Source organism: Zootoca vivipara, chromosome 2, assembly GCF_965207765.1.
Source record: "Zootoca vivipara chromosome 2, rZooViv2.hap1.1, whole genome shotgun sequence".
In the NCBI taxonomy this organism is placed as follows: Eukaryota; Metazoa; Chordata; class Lepidosauria; order Squamata; family Lacertidae; genus Zootoca; species Zootoca vivipara.
The window spans coordinates 87,791,053-87,817,053 of NC_142584.1; positions in this window are offsets into that span (position 1 = coordinate 87,791,053).

Consider the following 26,001-nt stretch of genomic DNA (forward strand, 5'->3'; position numbering starts at 1 on the left):
ATTGATATAATACGGTTGTGTTTTCAACGGGTCAGCAAAATGCTGGGCACTGCTAGTTACTCACCAACCCGTGCATATGTCAGCATGCTGCAGTGCTAACAGTTCCCATTCCTCTGCTGACAGGTCATGGGAATCTTTGGTAAGAGATGCACACCACCACCAATCACCATTCCATGCTTAAAACCTTTTATTGATTCACAGGTAACTGCTGACCCTGTTGTACAAAAATAAAAGGTGCACCGTATGTGTGTGCAAACTCTCCAGCAATGACCATAGAGAGACAGTGGAGGAAGAACGTAGCCATCAATTCCAAAGGAGGAGTTAGATGTTTGCAAGGCAGCTCTTGGGTGCACATTGTTTGCCCTAAATTTGAGGTCAAATTCATGCACAAGTCAGCAATCCATAAATGGATAGGCTGTAGCCCACAAATGGGATGCTCTGAGTAGCAAAATTGATTGTCAAGCCATTCTGGGAGGGGGGATAGAATGCTAGGGTTGGCCTGCTTACCCCACCCCTTTAAAGGAAAATAATTGTGTTGGTAAAGCATCTGTGTGGAGTGCCTAAATTACAAGTGATGTTATCACGGTGGAAGGGAGAAAGGCATGCCTGCTCATTCATCATCATGTAAAGTTTTTTGCAAGCCTAGTAAATGTCAGAACCAGACCTAGGAGTGTGTTCTCCATCAAGCCCATCCTCTTCTAGTTTACAGTCATCTAAACTATTAGGCAGACATCCTATTGAAGACAATGGCAAACTCCCCTGAATCCTAAGGGTTGTGAATTATACTCCCAAATGGAATAACCAATGCATTAATTATCCTTTAATTTATAAGCCAGGGGATAAGCAACAAATGCTGAAGCAATAGATTGTAGCCCTACTCAATAAACACCAAGCTAGTGCTCAAATAATTTATGGAATGTTTAATTAAATTCTTTCCATTGCTCAACAGTTTAAAATCTGTGAAATATCCTCGGCACCTGGCAACATATACATCACCACAGATTTACTATTGCACTGCCTTCCAAGGAAAGAACTGTGTAAAAGTGGAATAGCCAAACATGCTGTAGTTAAACACTCTGAAACACATTAATATCTTTTGAACTGAAGTGTAAAATGTAAAACATTCAAGAGGACAGATATAAAAAAATGACAGATGTATTCAAAGACTGTTTCCTCAGCTTTCCATCCTTTTGTTGCAGTTGAATATTTCTGTATATCATATTCAGAAAGTAGGAAGATATGAAAATACCCATAACTTTTTTTAAAAAAAGTGCAAATGCCTATATGCATGTCTGTTTTATTCCCATAATTGTAAAATTGTGCATATGTTAAGGGGAATGTAAGTTGAGCAGTGAATGTGCATAACATCTGGCCACTGTGCACATTCACCAAGCCTCATGGGGAATGTCACTCCCATCATAGGGTGGGGGGTGAATTTGCCACACCCCAACTCGCATGGGAAGAAGACTCAGGCATCTTTGTCTCTGGGGAGGAGCTGGAGGTAGGCATATGGTGGCCGCCTGGCCAACCAGTGGAGGGGGACGAAGCGAGGCTTTATAAGCTGGCTCCTCCCCAAACTCTCCACTCTTCTCCTTGTGGTGTCCACTCACCTTCCACTGCAGGGCTGCCTGCGGCAAGGGGGAAGCAACCACTGAACCACAGGGGCAGCTGACCTATGGAGGCTGGATCTGACATCTCCTCAGCAGTCCCCCTCCCTCTACAGCAGCCTCTCGTTGAATAGGTGCTGCTGGTCTCCTCCCACCCTTGTTCCTAATGTAGATCTTCACTTACTCATTTTTCCAAGGCTGGGGGCACCATTTTGTGATTCACCTCAGGTACCGAAATGTATTGAGCCAGCCCAGTTCTGCTTTATGGGCTTTGCTACTTGCCTACTTGCCTGTTTGTGGACTGAGTGGGACTTTTTTGGGGGGGGGGATCCTGGTTGACCTTTCAACTCCTTGGTCTACTACGTATTGATAGGAATCCTTTTATTGGAGTGCTATTGCTGGTTTAATTAGCTTTTAGTCCAGAGAGGAGAAACAAGATTTGCTGGGGTAAATGCCTGAGGTTTTTCTTGGGCTAAAGGCACTCTATGCTGCCTTGGCAATTGGGGTGCCCTGGAATGAACACTGTGCTATGGTGGAGCCATGATGCGCTATCAGGTTCACATGTCCAAGTTTCTCATAGCATGGAGGAAGAATTGCTCCCTCCTTAAGGAACTTCCATGCCTAGACAATTTTTGATTCAGCTAATTATGGAGTTACTTGCAGATCCTCTGTGTTTTTTATATTTGAATGAATATAACCATTTCTCACTGCAGTTATTGTTTCATGAGTCTTCTTTATGGGTGTGCTGGCAATGTGCACATAATCCTTCCATGAGGAGGGAGTTTCACACATTTCCTAGTCAATATACATAATCTCCAATAGGCCTTGGAAAATGTGAACATACATCAACTGATTTTGTACATTTTTGGGTCATTATGCATCATCTCTAACAGGCCTTGGGGAATATGCATATCTCGGCTGAATTTTGTGCGTTCTCCAGCCATTATGCATAATCTACAGCAGGCTTTTGAGACTGTGTATATATCAACTGAATTCTTTCCATTCAGGGGTGAGGAAGGACCTCGTATGCCACCTTGAGCTGCTTGGAGGAAAGGGGGGATGATACTACTACCACTACAACCAATCTGTGTGTGTTTCTAGTAACATCTGAAGTGGGGATTGTGACAAACTCCCTCAGTGAAGATGGCGGCAATGCAACATGACTGAGACTGGGAAGATATACCCTTGGTCCCTCCCTGGATAAATCAATTAAGAATTCAGATATTGTCTATGAGTGTACACGGAAACTATGAATCCGCAGCAAAGACTCTTGAAGTTGTGGTTCTTGAGTCAACTTATTCCCAGGTCTGGATATAGATTAAAGCTGAGGCATGTTGGAAATGAAACAGTACTTTATAAAAACCAAATACTTAATAAGGGATAATGCTCTAATGGTTTCACTAGCCAAGGCACAATAGTTACAGTAGGAATAGTCATAAATGCAGTTGTAGGTTTAAATGATAACTTTATTTATGAGTCTCTTCAACAGAATTATTTCTATGGAATCTTTTGTTTCCTATTCACTTTGACTTTGTAGAAAACCTCTAGCCCTTCTCTATGTCCCTTGAGGAAATTAAACTGGTTTATCCTGCCTGACAAATCCCTAAGCACACCTAGCTGCTTCCTTATCCAAATAATAATAATAATAATAATAATAATAATAATAATTTTTATTTGTACCCCACCCATCTGGCCGAGTCCCCCCAGCCACTCTGGGCGGCTCCCAATCAAATATTAAAACAATACAGCATTAACACAATTACAAAAGTCACAAAAAATACATAAACCACATCAAAAAATACACAGCCAAATGGAAAACAATTTCCACATAGATCAAAATCTAAAACTAAGAATACAGCATTAATACATTTTAAAATGACATAGGTAAAAAAATAACAGGAATTTAAACAGGAAAAAAACAAAACAAAATGGAGCCCTCTCTGCCCAGCAGCAGCAGCGGCAACAGTCCATTATAGAGCCCATCAGGCCCCGCCCTGGCCGGGTGGTGAGTGGCAGGACTGGGGCCCTCAGGCGCTGAGCAGGGGAGCCCTCCTGGGTGGTAGCAGCAGCAGCAGTTCTTATAGGCCTCAGGCCTATCTGGCAGTTAAACCATAAAAATCCACCTTTTCCATCTTCCTTCTATGTGAGTTTGCTGTTTCCTATCACAGACATGATCGGTGAAACAACTCCAGAAGGTTGACCTAAGTCAGGCATCCCCAAACTTCGGCCCTCCAGATGTTTTGGACTACAATTCCCATCTTCCCCAACCACTGATCCTGTTAGCTAGGGATCATGGGAGTTGTAGGCCAAAAAATCTGGAGGGCTGCAGTTTGGGGATGCCTGAGCTAAGTGTTCTGCCATTCACAGGGACCATGAATGAGCACAACACTTTGTGACTTTTCTATTCACAGAAGTAGCTATTGCCACTTCTGCATCTTGGCCATGGGCTGTCATAATCTCAGAGGATACAACCAAACATTCAGGCCCTTGAGATGCCCCAAAGCTTTACTTTGGGATTTGTTCAGCCGGAAACCCATTTGGCCCAAGAACATACACAATTATGATAATCCTATCCAGTTCTCTAATGAAGTGGTTGCCTTATGCAAAACAAAACAAAAATAAAAATCAATAGTTGTCAATATTTTCACCCATCTTGTGGCATGCACCTGGAGGTTACATCCTTTCCTGCCGATTTGTAAGCACTGTTGACAGGCTGCTGTGCAACACTGGGACACCGAATCACCTGAGGCAATAGGATTAAAGCCTTACTGAAAAACAGGTCACAGTTCCAACTGAAACCACCCTCTTTGTTAAGATATTCAAATGAGGATTATAAACAGAAGGAAATTACATGCTACCGGCAAAAGATATGCCACTGTAGAGAAGGCATTTTGCTTGTATAAATATTGTGCAAGATTCACTTTCTCCCCTTTTGTTTAAAAATATACCTCTTTGTTGGAAGCTTTGACACTTTTTTTTTATTAAAAAAAGGAAAATCATGAGCCAAGCTAAGCGAGATTACTTTCTGGTGTGGATGCTGGCCCTGTCTTAAACAGAAGCTGAAAGAGAAACTGCTGGCAAAAAAGAACCCCAAACATAACCAAAGCTAAGAGTACACTTAGCAATGGATTTTCACACATAAGGCTTAAAAGCATTCATTACAGTTATCCAGAATGCTTACTTGCAATATAAATACCCTTTCTCTAATCCCTTCTCCACATGAGCAACAACCAGATATAACATACACAGCATATATCAGGCTCAAAGGAAATGTATGTTTCATGTATGAAACCAGACTTCAGCATTTAGGTCTGCAAGCCTTCTCAGGTATGGTGCGTTTACCTCCCCCCTCCACAAGTGCATCATAAATTAATGCATTTGACGAAGGACAAATTTGTGGTGGTTATTAGGGAATTGTGGGCTCTTTTTGGTTTTGTTTCACAGTAATGGCTTATGGGTGGATAATCAACACATGCGCTACAATACAAGCGATTAACTCTATGATTCGATGGCTGTCAAAAAGCCTTGGTCAAGGCAATCTCTCACTTAGGAGGAACTCAGAATATTTAATATTTAATATCTGCAGAGTTCCGTACATGAAATATCTCTGTCCCATCTCACTGTGATTTCACTCAATCGTACTTTTTCCTCCTCCTTTTTTTTTACTTTTTTTTTACTGTCACTCTGTGATTCAATCTCATACCCTGATCTGTGCCAAAACATTCTAGAGTTCAACATCTGATAGCATCTTTCATGGCCTTGAAACCAGTTCTGGATGTTTTCTCATGAATGGAAACTGTCTGTGATTGTAAGTCACCGCTAATAGCTCTGTAAAATGAGCATAAATACTGTATATCAAATATAATTACATTGCTCCAGAGAACAGGCCTGGAACTAATGAGTATAAATTTCAAGGATGCAGATTTCAGCTGAACGTCAGGAGAAACTTCCTAATGGTAGTTTAACCATGGAACAACAGACTGTCTTGGGAGGTGCTGGGCTCCCTATCACTGGAGTTATTTAAGCAGGTGCTGAATGTCCTTTTCTCAGGAATGGTAGCTTTGCAAGATTCTTCAGTTAACCAAGGGATTAGTCTAGATATCTCCAAGGTCCCTTCCAACAATTTCATTCATTTTATGCTTGCATTTTATGAATGATTTTAAAAATTGGTCTGTCCTCTGGCCAGCATGGTGTAGTGCAGACATCCCCAACCTGTGACCCTCCAGATGTTTTGGCCTACAACTCCCATGATCCCTAGCTAACAGGAGCAGTGGTCATGGATTATGGGAATTGTAGTCCAAAACATCTGGAGGGCCGAAGTTTGGTGATGCCTGGAGTAGTGGTTAAGAGCGATGGACTCGTAATTTGGTGAACCAGGTTTGCTTCCCCACTCCTCCACATACAGCTGCTGGGTGACCTTGGTCTAGTCACACTTCTCTGAAGTCTCTCAGCCTCAGAGTGTTTCTTGTGGGGGAGGAAGGGAAAGGAGATTGTTAGCCACTTTGAGACTCCTTAAGGGGAGTGAAAGTTGGGGTATCAAGTCCAAACTACTCTTCTTCTTCTTCTTCTTCTTCTTCTTCTTCTTCTTCTTCTTCTTCTTCTTCTTCTTCTTCTTCTTCTTCACCTGTGACTCACCAAAATTAATGTGAACCACCCTGTGGATGCAGGGCAGTATTAGCAGCAGCAGCAGCAGCAGCAGCAGCAGCAGCAATAATAATAATAATAATAATAATAATAATAATAATAATAATAATAATAATAATGTAGCCTATGACCTACTGCATGCTGTGTGCTACCAATTCCTTTCCTGATCTCTGTGATTCTAACAATTTAGCTTTAGACAGTGCGGAATGCAGAAATAATATACTGATAGAATTTCTTCTTGCCCTGTGTGAAGCACAGTAGGCTCCCCCAGGAAAGGAGTGGGCATCCTATCCTCCATAGCCATTACTGCAACAATTGGCCATTTTAAAATCTCTATGACATAAACACCCATCCTGTAAAGCTTCCCTTTATGTGCATATGGATAATGTGCAAAATAAACAAGCTGAATTTTTAATTGACTAACCACTGTAATTAAAAAATTAATGCCTTGATTACAGATGTAAAATGAAGCTCTTGTTGCTCAAGCCAGCTGTACCATACATTAAAGGCACACAGCTTTCGCCAAGTCGGTGCTATTTTTTTCTAGGAAAAGAAGGGCCAGAACTCAGCATGAATACCTCCCTCATTCTCTTATAATGGCAATAGCACCCACTGAGAGGTGCCAGAACTGAGTTCTGGTGAGCTCCCGCTGAAAAGAAAGGCCTGCTCCAAGTAATAGTGGGAACTGTAGTCTAATTCAGTTCCCAGTTCCTTTAACAAACTACAGCTTCCATGATTCTTTGTGGGAAGTACATATGGTGTACCTCTGCCCTGCCCCACTCATTTTAGGCCCCTGTTTCTTGAAGTTTCCTTCACCACTCCTTCCTGCAGGAAATGAAAGGCAGAGGTCTGATGGACTGTCTTTCAATGCTGATGGCAAGAGATTGCAGTAATGCACACAATAGCATGTATGGGGTTTAAGGGGAAAACACCCAAGGAAATTGTATTGCCTCCCGCGTCTTGGCTGTTTGACAGAGCACAAAACCACCCAAATATCCCCCAGGGTAAAGTTAAGCAAGAAGGGAACCCACACAAGAGGGAAACCAAAAGTAACTCCAGTGGCATTGGGGATATTCCCCTCCTTTGCCCATCCTTTTACTTTGCCACCAAACTTTCACTCTTCTTTCTCTTCCCCCCTTTTTACTCTCCTCATGGTCACCTCCCCCCCCTTTCCTCTTGTCTGCTTCCGGTGCTTTTCCTCACCATCCCCATTCAGTCCCCTCCAACCAAGTATTACCCTCTTCCTCCAGTTCCCCACAGTATTGACTGAATGTGTGAGACTGTCGCCCATAACTCCTCCTGATGCATCCTTTCATTGTATGAAGGCGGTTGTCTTAAACCCTGAAATATGCCTTCCTGGTTTTGTTTTGTTTTGTCCCCTGCAGTTCTGGAGAGGAAGAGGCATTGCAGGGATGGACCCAAGCAACAAACCTCCCCTCCTTCTAATATTCCTGAAGCAGCTACTTCCACCCACTCCAGCAAAGTCTAAACAGGCAAACTTATAAATAAGGAACAATATATTACAGAGATACCCAAACTTATTAATGCATTGTAAAATCAGATCAGCCTCAACCAGGGCCAGGGCCTTTTCAACACTGGCTCCGGCCTGGTGGAGCGCTCTGTCTCATAAGACCAGGGCCCTGCGGGATCTGATTTCTTTCTGCAGGGCTTGTAAGACAGAGTTGTTCCGCCTGGCCTTTGGCTTGGAATCAGCTTGATCCCCTCCCCCTCTTTCTTTTTCCTTCTGTGATGGAACCCCTATTTGGGGACTTCCCTAGGTTTTTTTCTCGCCCACGTGGGACTAGTCTGGATAGTTGGCCTTCATGAAGATTTGATGTTTTCCCCACAAACAGTTTTGATTCTGGGCTTCCACTGAAATGAGTCTGCATTTTAAGTTGCATTTTAATCCTGTTTTTAAGTTGTATTTTAATCAATTGTTTTTATACCTGATGTTAGCCACCCTGAGCCGGGGTATAAATAAAATTTATCATTTATTATTATTATCATTATCATTATCATTATTATTAAATGGTGTTGGCGTGGTGCTATCTGTTTTTGAAAACTTCATTTGTCCGATCCAGTTTGCTCTAGCAAATGGATTTCTTGGAAGCCCAGCACATTTACAAAGCTATTACTCTTACAAGCAAGGGGGGGGGGTGGAGCTATTTGAGTAGCCATTGGGTACCATCAATTCATAATGCTGCTGAATCGAGAGAGTACACCTGAGAACCAGACATCATGCAAATCGGCATCTCCCGAGTACGTGACATTTTCCCAGATAAATATGTCAGTCTGGAAGACCACCCACTGAAAACGGATTATAATGACAGAAAAATCGTTTGAAAGCATCCTGTGCTCTGCGACACACCTCATGTCTTTGTAGGTTTTTCTTGCTTGCTCATGCACACTCTGGGAGTGAAGCTGTCAAAATTGTCAAGCCGCAAGAGCCTTGCAGTCAAGGAAGGCTTTTTAATGCTTGGCGAAGCATACAATCAGAATTATACAATGTGAATACATTTGTTTCTGGGGATGTGTAAATAGATTTGAATAGAGGAGGGGGTGGGGGACACTGTATTTAATTCAGTCATTCCTAATAAAAATTTATTTGTAGGATAGATAATAAAATGTAATGATTATTAAGCACATAAATGATGCTAATCCCTGGGAATGTGTTATAAATATGGAAAGCTGTTAAACCCATTGTCTGGGCTTTTTTCTGCAATTAGCTAGTCTTGCCTGAAATTGTAAAGGTAGCAATTATTCTGCGGTTGGCTTGAGCATTTAGGGATAACTTTGTTTCTTTAAAAGACCTCAAAGCTACAAAATGAATCAAACACAGTTGTGGCATTGAGTTACAGTGGAACCTCGGTTTATGAACACCTCGGTTTACGAATTTTCGGTTTATGAACACCGCGGACCCATCTGGAACGGATTAATTCACTTTCCATTACTTTCAATGGGAAAGTTCGCTTCAGTTTATGAACGCTTCAGTTTATGAACAGATTTCCGGAACCAATTACACCCATGCTTCGGGTTAAGTACGCTTCAGGTTGAGTACTCCACGGACCCGTCTGGAACGGATTAATCCACTTTCCATTACTTTCAATGGTAAAGTTTGCTTCAGTTTATGAACGCTTCAGTTTAAGTACTCCGTGGACTGTCTGGAACAGATTAATCCACTTTCCATTACTTTCAAGGGGAAAGTTCGCTTCAGTTTATGAACATATGAACAGAGTTCTGGAACCAATTGTGTTCATAAACCGAGGTACCACTGTATTATGGTTTGTGTTAACTTGATTACCATGACCTAGATGAGGTGTATTCAATATGGTGCCCTCTAGATTGAACTACAACTCCCATTGAATTTGGCCATTGGTCATGCTGACTGGGGGTGAAGGGAGCTGCAGTCCAGCAACATCAGTAAGGCACCACATTTGCTACCCTGACTTGAATGCTAGGTTCAATTTTGAGAAAATAACCCTTAAAACCCAATGAGGCATGTTAGTCATCACTTAAGTCAGGCATCCCCAAACTTCGGCCCTCCAGATTTTTTGGACTACAATTCCCATCTTCCCCAACCACTGGTCCTGTTAGCTAAGGATCATGGGAGTTGTAGGCCAAAACATATGGAGGGCCGCAGTTTGGGGATGCCTGACCATAGCTGCCAAGTTTTCCCTTTTCTCGCGAGGAAGCCTATTCAGCATAAGGGAAAATCCCTTAAAAAAAGGGATAACTTGGCAGCTATGTGCCTGACTTAAGTCCTATTGATTTCAGTGGTAGTGCAATTCACTTTAGGGTGACTACTAACATACCACCAAATAAGAGAAAATGCAAAGAGAACAGAAGGGGACACAGATGGGCTTTTTCATGTGCTTATATATATATATATATATATATATAGAGAGAGAGAGAGAGAGAGAGAGAGAGAGAGAGAGAGAGAGAGAGATAGTGTTGCAAATTTAGAACTATAATTTAAATAGAAAGTCTATGGGAGGAATTCAGCATCATGCTATGTTGAATGTTTCATCAGCACAAGCTTCTCAGTTTCTTCTTCTTTCTTTGGCGATCACTCATAGCTGAGTAAGATTGTCTTCCATAAACAGGATTTTAACAATAGGTCCGTAAATGACTGTGGAGGCCAATTCTGGATCCACACTTCCTTCACAGTGGGGACATTGGTTTCCAGGCGGGAGTTGATCACGGTGTGGATTTGCCAAGCGTGCCTTCCTCTTAGCACGTTTCTCCCTTGCGTCCTGAGATCGAGTTTCTTCAAAGTCCGTGACACAAGCAATCCCCCTTTTCCACTCCTCCCGTCCTGTTCTCCTGACTCCTGAGTCAATTTTTGGAGGTGCAGCGATGCATAGGGGAGAAGATGCGGGAAAGCCTTGATAACTGGAAGTTATTGTGCACAACCTCCACCAACAGGACTCATTCAAGGAACTCAACCCAAAACATTTCAACCTAGTGTGAAAGACCAGGTGTCCTATGTGCCTGCTCAGTCTGCTGTGCGTTTGCGAGCAGGGCGGGCGCAAGGACGGAGTTTGCTCGATGGGGAGAGCACACTAGGCACGCCTGCGGGAAGCAGATTCCCAACGATGATCGTGGGCATTTCCAATGGGCTCCTCGTCACATTTCCTAGGGGATAAGCGCCACTGAAAGCAGGGGGTCTTACTGAGCGAATAATCGTGCAGAGGAATGCTTCAAAAGTCTCTCTGGGAGGGAAGGATTGGCTACCCCTTGAAGTGCATAATTGGAAGTAATCCCGTTGAGTTCTGTGGCGTTACTCCGAAGTGAATGTGGCCAGGGACTGCAACCAAGCAGCCTTACTTGGGGACAAATCACAATGTGTTAACTTGGGTTTTTGCCCAGGTGAGCATGAATCAGATTGCAGGCTTAAGCTGCCAACCTGAGGACACTTACTCTAAAGTAAGTACCACTGAAGTCAGTAGACTCCCCTGGATGGATAAGAATGTTTAGGAGTGAATTGCTTGCCCCCCCCTTTTTTAAAGGAATAAGGTATCAAAAGTAGCAAACCCACATAATAAAAGCCCTCTTCTTATCAAATATCTCAGCTTTAATAAATGGCATCTTTTTTTGTAAGGGAAGAATCAGAGCCTCCTATAGCACAATGGAACTCTGTTACTTTTTTTTTGCTATTTTTAAATGGGATTCAGACTGAATAGCTCTTGGAAAAGAGAACTCTTTCGAATTGAAAACTGTCCTTCAAACAGATAACACCCCAATCTACATATATTGGGGTAGCCACCTGAGTCTCTTCTCACAGAAATGGGCAAATGTGGCCACTACAGCTGAACTATGTCCACCACAATTGTCCTCAAGAATCATCTCTGCGATTTCTGGTGATGGATTCAGTAAATATAAAACACAATAAACATGTTTATTAAATTTCAAGAATCTGCCATATCTGCACATATCCTCTCCATGCCAATCTATGCTACTGAAGGCATTTTTCACCAGTAGGTGCTGTGGGATAGATGCACAGTTATCGCAGTCCATTTGCAGCTTCCTAACAGGAAGAGAAGCTGCCTGTGAGAGCATCACACAGAAAAGAACAGTAATAAAGGAGGGATATATTGCAAAATCTGAGCTGAAATAAATAGGGCTTGTCACCTCAAAATAATTCATCTGAATTAAAATCCACTCTGTTAAGAATTTGTACTGCTTTTAATTCACCCAGAGAACATTGACTTCATTGAACTGATTTGCTTTAAAGGCATTGACTTTGATTAATTCAATGAAAATATATGTGGAAGTTTGACTTCATTAACAAGTAAAAAAAATCTAACACCAAGTAAAGGCAGATATTTTTTTAACATAGTAGTGAGTTAACCTATTGGTAGGTTAAATGCATGTCAGATCCAAATAGCATCTAAATATAATGATTTCTGTCTGAGTTCAAACATGAACTTCTTGAATTTAAACTGGGCTTCTCTGTGCTTATTTACACCATGGTAGTTCAGAAATTGTGGTGTGTGAGGTATTGGGGGAGGGCTAGTACCTCTGGTAGGGAACACATCATGCTCCTTCTGGGGTACTTTGTTCACCTTTGGTCCCAACCCTGCACTCAGGTCTCACCTGTGACTCCTAGAAGCTGTCAACATGCAACAGTGGCCACATCCAAGGGATGGCTTCAACTGGCGGCTAACCCGGGCGAGGGTAGCCAATGGGTCTCAAACCCTCAGTGTGTTAGGGATTTCTCTTGCATGCAAAGACAGGCTACAGTGGATTGAGTGGACAGGACCAATAGTGGGTCCAACAGTCAAGAAGGCATTGAGTGACCAGGTGGCGACAGCCCCAACCCCCAGGGATCATAAGGAAGGAATAAAGACTCTGACAACGTTATATGGAATTAAAATTAGGCCACAACTTTATTAAACTTCTGAATGTAGGAAGACCTTGGCTTTGGCCTTGGGCATGTATCCCTCCCAGCCCCCCAGCTGGGGGGAACTGGTGCTCATCAGGGTAAATGGGATATGGGGGTGCTCTGCGAGACGTAAGTGTAGCAGGCAGCCAAGCCCATATCCCCACGTGCAGGGTAGTTCACTGACGACCTTTCAGTGTATGGCCAGTGGCACCCATATATATAACCCCTTTAAGAGGGGGACCCTGGAATCGCCGACGCAGGGGGGTGAGTCACCACTTCACACTCCAGAGCCAACTGCCTGGCTATTGTCGGCTTCACCCCCTATTTATAAATGGGGCTGGCCCTACCTCCCAGCAAGAAACTTGATTACTGAGGCTGGGTGTGAACCTCCAAAAAGTAACACTGAGAGGCAAGCCAGCTCCTGTTTGCCCAGCAAGCTCCCTGGGAACTGTAGCACCACGCGCGATCCCACAAAGGGCACCTAGAATGTAAAGTGTGAGTGGTCACTTTCTGGATGTGCTGTAGAGGAAAGTGGGGGCAGATGGGTTCATCAACTTGGGAAGGTAGCCTAAGTAGGAGAAAGAAAATTCTCCACTGCCTTGTGGGATATCTTTGGGAGAAGAAAAGATTAATGAGTAACCCATATACAAATCTGGAGTGGAGTCGCAAAGACAGTTGGATGTTGCCTTGTACGCCTCCTGTTTTCATTTGGAGCACATCAGCGAGGCTAAGTGGTGAGTCTTATCACCTGGCTAGCCCTGGGTCTCCAGAGACACTGCTCAGGCTTGTGCCCTGGGGAAGGTCACTTTGCTGCTAACACAGCAGTTAGACTTCAACACTATAGGAACACTCCATTGTGTCTCGAGACAGATGGATGCTAACAATTCAGAAATTATTTACATTCTTAAAGGAAACTTTGCAAGGATAAATTAAAGACAAGATAAGCCATGATGGGGGGTGGGAGAGAGAGAGAGAGAGAGAGAGAGAGAGAGAGAGAGAGAGAGAGAGAGAAAGAGAGAGAGAGAGAGAGACTAGATGTCTGCTCCCTTCAGATTAAGGGGTTGATAGAGACAGAGGCCACCTCATCTGGAGTTCTGGGCACTAGATAGTGGGTAGCTCTCTGGGCTATTCTGTCTTCTCTCTATCCTCCCTCAATGCCAGCTGGTTCTTGAGTAGCATTGTGGTGATGGGTTGGGGGAAAGGAGGTCACCTCGGCTTGAACACCATCTGCTATGTGCCAGGCAGCTCTCCAAGCTCTTCTTTCTCCCATTCCCTCAGGATAAGATGGTCTTCAGTGGAGTTGCAGGGAATAACCAGTCCCTTTAATTGTGCTTCCAAAATGACTTCAAAGGATGGTCCTATGGAAATATGCTGTGCATAAACTTGTGAGAAACAATGAAAGAATTTGTCAGGGTTCTTTTTAGAAAAAGCAATGAAGTAACCATGATGGTCGTTCTCCATGAAGGAGTTGCCAGAAAAATAAATCCACAGAGTTAATGGGATTAGCACCTATGTAGCTGAAGGCAAAACATGAGTCGTACAAAGTATAATTTCAGTAGCAACTGAGCGCCAGGAAGCAACACTTGAGAGATAATACCTAGGGAAATGTGAATTAATAAACCTTGCTTGTGAAGTTTAATAAATAGTAAATCCTATTTGACAAAAACTGGGAGAGATGTTTTGGAGGGGATAAAATTAGCAAACTCCCTGCACGGGCCTTTTTTATTTCATTCAATATGTGTTGCCTGGTGCTTGCAAAAGTGTACATTTGTGCTGAATGGAAGACATAGAAAAGATAAATAAGATGTGCTGCTTTGATTTTCTCTTGAAAGTTATATCTACCTGTAAGTAGACATTCCATGCCCTTGCTTTTTAAACTGGTCTGAGTGCAACCTGATATTCTCTTTCAGAAAGACAAATGGAGGGGAGGGGATTTTTCTATTTTTAATGCTTGTATACAATTCAGCCTTGTTCCAGATCAAATATGTATTCACTCAACTACTTTGCTCAGTTTCTGGAGGGAGTCCTAAGGAGTGAATTGCAGCAGGTGAGGAGGTGGTATTTAACCCTTTCCCTGCCCACTGTTTCTCTACTCTAGCTCATCTCTTCCTGGAACTGCTAACTGTCTTACAAAAAGAATTGTCTGGCTGTAGCTATTTATTTAATAACCAGAAGGGAGACCCACAATATGATGGGGAAGAACCACGTGGTGAGTTCTTTCCAATGTTCTGGGGCAGATGTGGAACACCTGCCAGCTATGCCTCTGCCTGAATCTTATTTGATACATTACACATCTCCTTCCACACATTTTTATTCCAAAATGTTGGCTTGCAATCCTCCAGAGCATGAGTAGGCAACCTAAGGCCCGTGGGCCGGATATGGCCCAATCACCTTCTCAATCCGGCCCGCGGACAGTCCGGGAATCATCTACAGTGAGTAGAATGTGTGCTTTTATTTAAAATGCACCTCCGGGTTATTTGTGGGGCCTGCCTGGTGTTTTTACATGAGTAGAATGTGTGCTTTTATTAAAATGCATCTCTGGGTTATTTGTAGGGCATAGGAATTCGTTGGGTTTTTTTTTTAAAAAAAAAAAATAGTCCGGCCCACCACATGGTCTGAAGGATGGTGGACCAGCCCACGGCTGAAAAAGGTTGCTGACCCCTGCTCCAGAGGCTTGAAAACACTGCTATGAGCTATGGTAGGCATGGGAAACCTAGAGCCCTCCAGATGTTGTTGATAAGCAAATTGCTGGAGGGATATTGGAGTATGTCAACAACGGGTTCCTCATACCTGAATGAGGACAATATTTGTGTTGCGTCTGTATGGAAAAAAACCCCACACATTAATATTATTAAGCACCTTCTGTACTCCAATTTACATATTGGCTGAGAAATCTCAGAGGACTTAATGTAAGACTCATTGCTTAAGAAAGTTCACCATCTAGTCCTGATTGACACTAATGTCTGTAAGTCATCTCCACACTTCTTTCTGCCCCCACACTGAATGAACTAGCCTCTTGAGAGAAGGAGAGAGGCATCTGAGCACCGGGTCCCATTGAGTTTTAGAAACTATTACTCTTTTAATCAGCTTATTGCCTTAGATTACTCTGTGGCCGCTTGCGAATTCAACCAAGGAAGCACAACCAAAAAGAATCAATTTCTCACAGCCAAGGAAATGCTAGGAGGTTTCTTTCCAGAAGCAGAGGAGTCAGTAGAATTCCATTAAAAGTATGTCATACGTTTTTAACATATTCAAACTGAATTGCTAGAGGAGGTTATTCATAAGGCCAAATGAAACTTAACTGTGGCGAGGATATGCAGATAATAGGAGGAGCATTCAGCATACATTTTAACTGTCAGTAAAAATGACAAGACTGGCTCCCTTTTCTACTAAATTGAAGCAGAATGCCTGGATAATTAAGGGTCAGAACTGACCCCTGTAAATAATATCTAGTTTATCATTTTGTGTCATCTGAAAAGATATGGTAAATGTGACAATTTCATTTCCTGCCTAAGATAAGAGGACTAAAAAATACAGGTTTGGCTTAATAGTACTTAGCAAGCTATTGTTTGTGGTCACTGCCATTGTCTTCTCTCCCAGTATGATGAAGATAACCACTATCACCTTTCCCCCTGCAGCTGGAAAGGGAGAGGGATTGACCTTATTCCCCTCGATTTCTCAGTTGCAGAGAATTCAAGTGAAAGGGTGAGAGGTTCACTGCCTTCCTGCTGGGCCTGAGCCTTCCAGCAAAAATCTAGTGAGAAGGGCTCATTGCCTTGCCTTGTGCAAAAGGAGAATAAACCCCATCTAGTTCTCACAATGTGAGAAACCTGCAGACAGAACTCAAGCACAAGAGCACTCTCTCTCCTGAAGCTTCTAGTAATTGGTTTTCAGAAGCATTACTGCCTCCAGCCATGGTGGCAGAGCATAGCCACCATGACTAGTACGGTAGCCACTGGTAGTCTTATCCCCCATGAATTTGTCCTATCTTCTTTTAAAGCCACCCACCCAAGCTTATAGAGAACACAGGAAAGTGTCTTGTCCTGGGCCAAACCATTTATTGTTGTCTACAAAGACGGGCGGCTGATCTCCAAAGTTTCAGACTGGAGCCTTTCCAAGCCTATGCTGGACATACCAGAGCCTGGATCTGGGATCTTCCACATTCAATCTATGTGCTTTATCAGGAGCTGTCCCTAGGTGGAGAAGTTGCCATTGTAGTAGGTGGATTTGAGTGATTCTGAAGATAAGTAAGACTTGTTGTGCCTGTACCTAAAACCTACTCACCAGGCATATCTTGTTGCCCGCTACGCATCTTACATCATGTGACTGGTGGTCTATGCTCATGAGGCTTTGGGGGCCAGCATGGTATAGTGGTTAAGAGCAGTGGACTCGTAATCTGGTGAACCGGGTTCGCTTCCCCATTCCTCCACATGCAGCTGCTGGGTGACCTTGGGCTAGTCACACTTCTCTCTGAAGTCTCTCAGTCTCACTCACCTCACAGAGTGTTTGTTGTGGGGGAGGAAGATAAAGGAGATTGTAAGCAACTTTGAGACTCCTTAAGGGGAGTGAAAGATGGGGTATCAAGTCCAAACTACTCCTCCTCCTCCTCCTCCTCCTCCTCCTCTTCTTCTTCTTCTTCTTCTTCTTCTGGGCTCACAAATTTTGCCAGCCCATGTGCCTTTCTATTTTGGTTGTTATTTCTCCAGATGTGTTGATATGCGGCCCATTGATGCAAATTAAAATGAGCCTGACAATAGAAAGGTAATCTTTCAGTCTTTACTGACTACAAGTATTTTTCTTTTCCTTCCAGAATCATGTATCTGAGAATTGTATCTTGATAAAAGGGGAGAGTCCTGTATTTGCCATCCAGCTATAGAGACATACACCTAAGGAACAAATCATTTCCTCTAATGATGGTCAAGTTCTATGAAGAGCTACCATATATCAACACATGGGAGCATGGCCTAATAAAAAAAGCTGGGAAACCCAGCCTTCAGTTTTTGATGCATTTATATGGGCATATTTTGGGGAGTCAAAATTTCTGGGGACCCAGATGTAGCCCAACAGCTGTGGGTTATCCACTCTTGGATTATGCAGTTGAAATCTTGAGCTTGCCACTCATAGTTAGTAAAGCGATATTTGCAAAGGCAGAAAGGCAACATGAATGAAAGAGCACTTCCCTTTCAGTGCATTCATGGGGTGAAGAAAGGCACTTCTCTGAGCAAGAGGAGCTTGCTAAGGTTAGGTGGCAAGCAAAAGAAAGGACTTCTTGCCACCAAACCATAGCAAGTTATTTTAATACTAGAGAAAATAAAAGGGCTTCTCTTTTTGTGCTTCCGATCCAGATGTTAATAGGGTGGAAATGGTGGATTAACAGAGTGATTTGGGGCTTGATACAGTCATGTGCTTTGAATACACGCCTAATTGGCATTGGCCCTGAAGGCCCTGAATAAATTGATCTGACCTTTTCAAATGGATGGTTGAAATGCATGTCAAAGTGGAAAATGTACCATAGAATTTATCCTCTCACAAGTGGGGAAATTACTCACTTCCTGTAGGCCTGTTTGGATTCAGCTTTGGACAGCTCAATTTGAGGTGGTGGGCAGATAGAAAAAGCTCAAAACAAGGCTCACCCATATCAAAGATGGCAAACTTTTTTCCCCAGCTGCTCTTTAGTTAATGAAGAGAGGGTAGCACTGGAAATCCTTACAGAGCACAAAAGCAGGATGTAGTCTGGATGCCCTATTTATTTTTAACACAAAATACTCCAAAGGTTCTGTAGGAGACTTCTATGGATCCTCTTGGGAGTGGCTGACAGCTCTCCTGGGAAGTGCTGTCTTGGGAAGGCTGCCTTGCTCTCACACATATTATTTTGCTTCTTGTCATGAGCTACTCTGAACACTCTTGTCATAGGGCAGTCTATAAAGACTGCAAGCAAAAAACAAAAACAAAAAAGAAGAAGCAAAGCATGCTGATATACCGTGTTTCTCATATTATAAGACACGTCTTATATTTATTTTTTCCTCAAAAAAACACACTATGGCTTATTTTCAAGGGATGTCTTATTTTTTTCCTCCTCCTGCCGCGGCCGGCATTGCTGCTGCTCCTATCACTATGTCTTATTTTCGGGGTATGGCTTATATTCCTTGAATGCTTAAAAATCCTGCTATGGCTTATTTTATGGGGATGCCTTAAAATATGAGAAACAGGGTACCTGTATACAGAAGCAGCCATCGTGAGGCCTAAGAAAAGGAAAATGCATTCAGAACCATAATTCACCCTACAGTAATGAAAAGAAGAAAAATGGTTGTACAGATTCCTGGAATCTGCTGTTCCAGAATTCAACCAATAACATGGATTTTTCTGGTTACAGGTAGGTAGCCGTGTTGGTCTGGATCGAAGTAAAATAAAAAAATTCCTTCAGTAGCACCTTAAAGACCAACTAAAGACCAAAAATAAACAAAAAACAAAAAATAAATAAAAAAAACTTAGTTGGTCTTTAAGGTGCTACTGAAGGAATGGATTTTTCTATGCTTTGTTGTGGCATATTGGAAAACTGACCTTTAGGCATTGTCATTGAACTCCATAGCACCTCATGCCAGTCCAAGCATGATGGAACCTCTGGTTTCTTATAATCGGACATGATCGACTCATCAGCAGTCAAAAGATTACCTCTATAACAGTCTCCAGAAGTCTCCTCCTCAAGAAAACATAGAATCATCACCTTAGGATCCATATAAACAGTGAATAAGCCCTTATCTGCTCTTAATATAATAATTGTTGAACAAAATGTCCGAATTACTGTCAGACTCAAAATATATGGGGCAAAACACTGGCATTAACATTGTTTCTGTGGTGGCCTATATTATTGAAAACATTCCACCTCTTCATTGGTATTTATCTGTTATGCTTTGTATCACTGCCCTAACAAGGTATAAATGTGTTTTGGTTTGTGTGATATATTTTAGGAGCTGAATGGAGGGGTGATACAGCATGAGATTAATAATAGACATCTGGAATGTTGATCATGTTTACTGTGCAGTGAAGGCAAGCTCTTTCATAAATTTGCAACCCAATAGACGGTTGAGTAGGCAGTAAAACAATGCTTCCAAATTTGTTACCAGGGTAGGGGGTCATAAAATATTTTTACGGTGTTTCTTATCTAGGATGTGAAAAATAAAGTATTCCATTTGGACAGAGTGGGAATCTAACTTAACTGAAGCACAGATTTTTTTTGGGGGGGGGAATGCAGACAGACAATAGGAGATACTAAAATATGCAACCCATGATTGGCCTCCATTGCTCAGGACTGGGAAGTGGATAATATAACACTCCTTAAAAAACAAAAGGGATCCAGAAACACACAGACAGGTTAAGTCAGACATCCCCAGACTTCGGCCCTCCAGATGTTTTGGACTACATTTCCCATCATCCCTGACCACTGGTCCTCTTAGCTAGGAGTCATGGGAGTTGTAGGCCAAAACATCTGGAGGGCCGCAATTTGGGGATGCCTGGGTTAAGTTAATATCTAATCTGTGTTATTCAAGACAAAATTATCAAACCTGTTGAAGAACATGACTTCTGCATCAGTCGCAAGTTGCAGATGGTTGGGGCAGTGGGAATGAACACAACAGATACAGATGTGTGGGTTGAAGCAGGCTAAAACTTCATTTTTGTAAGTAGGGTTAGCATGGCTTTAGGGCAAGGATCCAGTCTTCATTCCATCAGCCCTTGCTGTTGGAATGTTTGTTGCTGCCAGTTGGTTGGGAAGCACGCATGCAGGTTGGGCAGCATTCGACCCCCATCATGGTGCAGACGGTGTGTCTGTAATCCTGCTGGGGTACTTGGTGGCGGAATTGATGTAATGACTGACCCCTTCCAGACTAGGGCATAGCTGCCAAGTTTTTGCTTTTCTCGCGAGGAAGCCTATTCAGCATAAGGGAAAATCCCTGTAAAAAAGGGATAACTTGGCAGCTATGGACTAGGGGTGTGGCCTGCATGTCTCTCCCCAATCCCTTAGTTTAGCTGCTACTCAATGTCATTCCCATTCAAAGTCATGACAAAGCACAGGATGCATAACAGAGGAATGATGAAAACATTTGATGAAAACACAAGGGGAATAGGGAAAACCTCTCACCCCAGTACCAGTTGAGGTTGGAAGTAATATTCCCACCTGGCCCTGCCAACCAGTAAATGCTAGTAGCAAAGCAGGGCAGGTGGGAGAAATGGCCCTGCATGTAGAGTGGCCAGGACTTTTGTGATCTTGGCTGCCCACCTATTTGCTTGCACATTTTTAGTTAAATACAGCCCATGCTTATAAATCTACATACTTACATCTTCATCTAGGCTGTGGGTCCATATCAGGACCTTCTGCAGTGGGTTTACGAAAGGAAAAAACATACACACATGTATACACATTTGATGCAGCAGTTTTGTTTTGTTTGAGTGTATCTGGCCCTCGGTTCTGGCAGCTACATGAGTAGACAGTTGGATCAAGTACATTATTGTCAGAGGAATTAACCCATCTGTCACAGCATCTCTCTAAAAGGAACAATTCCACTTGGAAATACAACAATCACATGTGACCTTTGCTTTGTGACAGCAGTTCAGGAAAAACAAAACGAAGTATTTCTTCACAGGGCACATGCTAATTGATGGGATTTGCTGACATGAGATTGGTTGTAAAAGGAGGTTAGAGAAATTCATGGAGGATAAGTCTTCACTCACAACGCCCTGTGTCTCCCCAGTTGTGGTGAGCATGCACACACTTCATCAAACCACTTTTGTGTTGCTTTGTTATTTAGTTTTAACGAAGACATTTCTGAGGAAATATTTTATGCTTACCTGGTGAACCCCCATGTATACAGAACCCCTTATCTTTCCCATGATTGGTCTCATTTTACTGCCCAACTGATAGATGCAGGGCCACAGAGTTTGCTGTTAATCTGACAGCTAGAGCAGAAGCACAACTAGATGTTAGCCAACATATTTTAAAAAACATGAAAACAAATATGAGGGCCATTTGAAAAGAATGGTATCTATTTTTTTTTTACTATCCTTTTATCCGCCCACCACTGTGCTTCCCTGTCTGGAAGTGAAGGCAGGGGTCATTGTCCTGATGTCGGTAGGCTGCTTCTGCATTGAGCCAAAAAAATAACCATCAGCCACGACCTTCCATGGTGCTGACAGAAGTACCCCCAAATGCCTGCCAATGATTTCAGAGGCCCAGTCTCTTTCAACCAAACCCCACATTTTTACAGAATCATCACCTGGAGCTATTTCTGGCGTTATCGTGTTTATTTCCCTCCATTATGTGTACTTCCTTGTGCTTCACAATATTTTATTTCAACAACCATTTTATTGCCGAGTTGTTAGGCTTCAATAGGTCCTTCCCTAATTTGTCACAGTCACTTTTCAGCAGGAGGGTATTGCTTTCTGCTGAAAGCAATAAGAATTAGTGCTGGGGAGGGTTATCTCATGCTCTTATAAAAGTCAGAAACATTTTACCCGGAGAAGAAAATCCATACTGTAAAGAGTTTAGAGGGGTGGGGCTTTTTGAGGAACGTTAATTCTTCTGAGAAGGTGCTTCAAACTCCACTTTATATTTCATGCTTGAATTATTAATAGGCATTCTGATCTTATACATCTGATTTTAGATTCAGAAGGGTACACAGGGAGCTTAGACCACCAGCAATAAATTGGCATCCTAAGAGTGGAATTCCACCAAGCTTCATTTGGAGTGGAGCCATTGGAATTAATGACCATGATTAAGGTAGGTCCATTAATTTCAGTGGGTCTATTCTAAGTAAAGCTTAGTGGAATACCATGCTGTGTATGTAAATGTTCAAGAGATAGACAGCTCTGTTCCTTCCAGTCCAAGCTATTCCACTTCTTTAACCTTTAACAACATTTTATATGCTTAAATGTTCTCTTTTTTTTAAAAACATACTTTTTATTAATTTTACAGAATACAAAAAAACAAAAAAAAAACGGTACATACATAAACACCTTTTCCACCTCCTTCCTACCCACCCACATGGGTCCTCCCCTGCCACAGAAGTATCCCATGTATGTGAACAGTCAGAGATGGTCCATTTTATGCTTGGATTTCTGTCCTCCTCCCCCTCCCCTGACCCCAAAGCCCCCCCCCCCCCGCCACCAGGGAGCTCCAGCAAACCAGGGCAGTACGCAGGAGGCCATCCATCCAACCATCTATTGTCATACCAAAAAAAGAGAAAAATAGAAATAGGAAAAAAGAAAAAAAAGAAAGGGCAAAAAAAGAGAAAAAAACAATACAAAACAGAAATTTTTTTCTTACATTCATGATTGTAAAACCATATTTTGTGGGCTTCCCCTCCCCCCCTTCCCCGGTTTTCATCCCTTTTTTATCATCTGCAACAGTTTCTTACTTTATAAAAATACACCTTTGTATCTTATACAACTTATAAATCAATTGTTAACATTTTCATCTAATATTCAAATCACTGAAAAATCAAACTCCCATTTTATCTTCCCGTGCCTAATTTTTTCTCCCTCTATAAGCCTCCATATTTTCACATTTTCCAAAATCCATTCACTTTTAAAACTATAACTATTCTCAATTTAACCTTACATCCCCGATTACCGGCTCCACCCCCCCAATCCAGCAAATTCCATAATCAGCAGACCAGTTATAAACCTGTTAATCCATCCATATAATCACAACATCACTTTCCCTTCACCCCACCCCCTGTTTACAGTCTTTTGCCATCCAGGCCACCATACAGGACCCCTGAATTTCTTCTCTGCATATTTTTTCCTTCTTCCCTGTGGGCGTTCTGGAGTTCCAATAATACCAATCGTGCCCCCCTCAAAAGCAGGGCACTCCATCCAACTTTTTGTAGAGTAAAGTCATCATTTTTTTCGTGGTGTGCTTCATTTTGTGTTGAATCATCACAGTCCTCATCTTCATCTTTTCCTTCCAAATCACAGTCATCATCATTGTCATTCTCACATTCATCTTTTTCAGTGTCAAAAGCTTCATCTCCTAAAAAATCATATTCTGCCATCACCATCTGAAATTTTTGCTTTAACTCTTGCCGTCGTGTCTCCTCTTGACATAGCTCTATTCTTGTTTCCCACATTAAGGTCAAAACAGACCGCTGGAACTCAGGGGAACACTTTTTTGTTGACATAATTCAATCCTGCCAAGGTCAAAACTTGTCACGTGGGGTGGAATATGATCACAGTTTATTTTCTCGACTCCATTTTAACAAGCTGGCTGCATTCTTCAAGTCTTATTAACAATAAAGTTCGAACTCACATTTCACAAACATTTAAACCAAAAAAGAAATTCCACAAAGTCCAGAAATACAAAGTGAAATAAAAATTGACTCATAAATCCTAATCAACTCACTGGGTTGTCTGGGCTGCCGGCTCCCGAGGAAAAGAAAGATTTTTCTCAGTCTTTACCTCTTGCTGCCGACAGAGGACAAGATGGTTGGACAGTGTTCTCGAAGCTACGAACATGAGTTTGACCAAACTGCGGGAGGCAGTGCAAGACAGGAGTGCCTGGCGTGCTATGGTCCATGGGGTCACGAAGAGTCGGACACGACTAAACGACTAAACAACAACAACCTCTTGCTGCAGGGCAGTCATAAACCACAGTCTCTCTCCCCTTCTCACCCTGCATCAAAGGGGAGATTCTCTTTGATGCCTTTGAGGGATCCTTTTGAATTACAAATCTTCTGTTTATGGCTTCGGGTTTCTATTTACTGTCTCTTTTGTTGCCGTGGGGGGGGGTGGCTTCCTCTTTTCTCCCCTCTCTCCCAGATCCAAATTGTTTTATAATCCAAATCGTGAGGTTACTTACAGTCTTTTCCAATCGTTTTATTTTCGGAAGAATCCAGCGCTCTCCGCCTTCGGCTTGAAGCTTCTCCCTGCTAGAATAACGTTGCCGCTCAAAATGGCCCCCGCGACTTCTACCCTCCTCGCTCCGGAGCTCTTATTAGAGCTAACCGAAGAGTTGGGGAGTCCGGATTGGGGCTGTGCCGAGCAAATTGCCCCCGGGACGCCCTTCCCGAGGTTCTAAGGGGCGCAGCGTCACTCTCGCTGCCCTCCCCACTCCTAGCAGGGACGGGCCGTCTCAGAGACGAGACGAAACTCCGCCGATCGGCGCTGGCGCTGAACCCGGAAGCCGGTTAAATGTTCTCTTTTGCAATTCAAAATACTAGTTCTCTCATCTTTAGTCAATCACACAGGATTATAGTTTTGACTAAGTGGAAAGCCTCACAACAGCAGCTGCCCATTGACCAACAATACCATGTGCATAATTAAGACTTCAGTCCTGGCTTTCATGCTTACCAACCTCACCATTGCATTGTTCACTAACTGCAGCTTCCGGACCATCATTAAGAGTTGCCCCATGTAAAGTACATTGCAGTAACCCAAATGGAAGGATACCAGCACATTGATGGGCCACCTCCATCCAGCACCAGTGAAGCAGCTGGAACTTTTATGTGCTCCATGCCTCTGGGTTCCAGTGACAATTTTCCCCAAAGTAATGTCGCTGGTGCAACCCCATACAGAACTGGTTGTCTACACAATTCCGGGACCCAATAACTCTCTATCCACAAAACCTCCAATGTGTCAGGATTTGAGCTCATATTATTGCCTTCATGTTCCCATTAACATTTCCAGCCATTGCTCCAACTCTCCTGGTTCTGATAACACAGAGAAGTTGAGCTGAGTGTCATATGCATACCAATGATACATACATCACCACAAATGTACCTCACCACATACTGCACCACAAATTTCCTAACAAACTCTCCCATCAGCTTCATATTAAATTGAGAACATGATGGAACTTTAGAACAGAGAACAGGATGGAACTTAGAAGAACACTGCAACAAAACTGTCCCAAGCCAAGCAGAACCCCCCAGTGCTAGTGTCTGGAACCAGTCCTGCAGGTAGAAGCAGCAATACTATCCAATGTTAGTCATGCTCAGAGCAGACCCATTGGAATTAATGGACAGGATGAACTTTGATGTATTCACTCTAATGGGTCCAGTGGAGGACCTACATTTTGGGGGCATGGAACCTTGAACTGTGATGGGGGGGCCCTTCACAACCAGCAACGAGGTCTGGGTAACCACTGTTATCTTCTTCAATGGGGCTGTTTATAACCAGTCCTTTTTTCCCTAGAAAAATAGGTGCCGGTACTTACCATGAAGTTGTTACAGTAAGTGCCACACTTTTTAACAACAAAGAAAGAGGTGCTGGTACTGTGTGCCCTTGAGTACCCCCTGGGGGGAAAGGCATAACGGCTTTTAAAACATGTGTGCTACTGACTCACAAACTTTGGGATTGTTGAAATATATACAA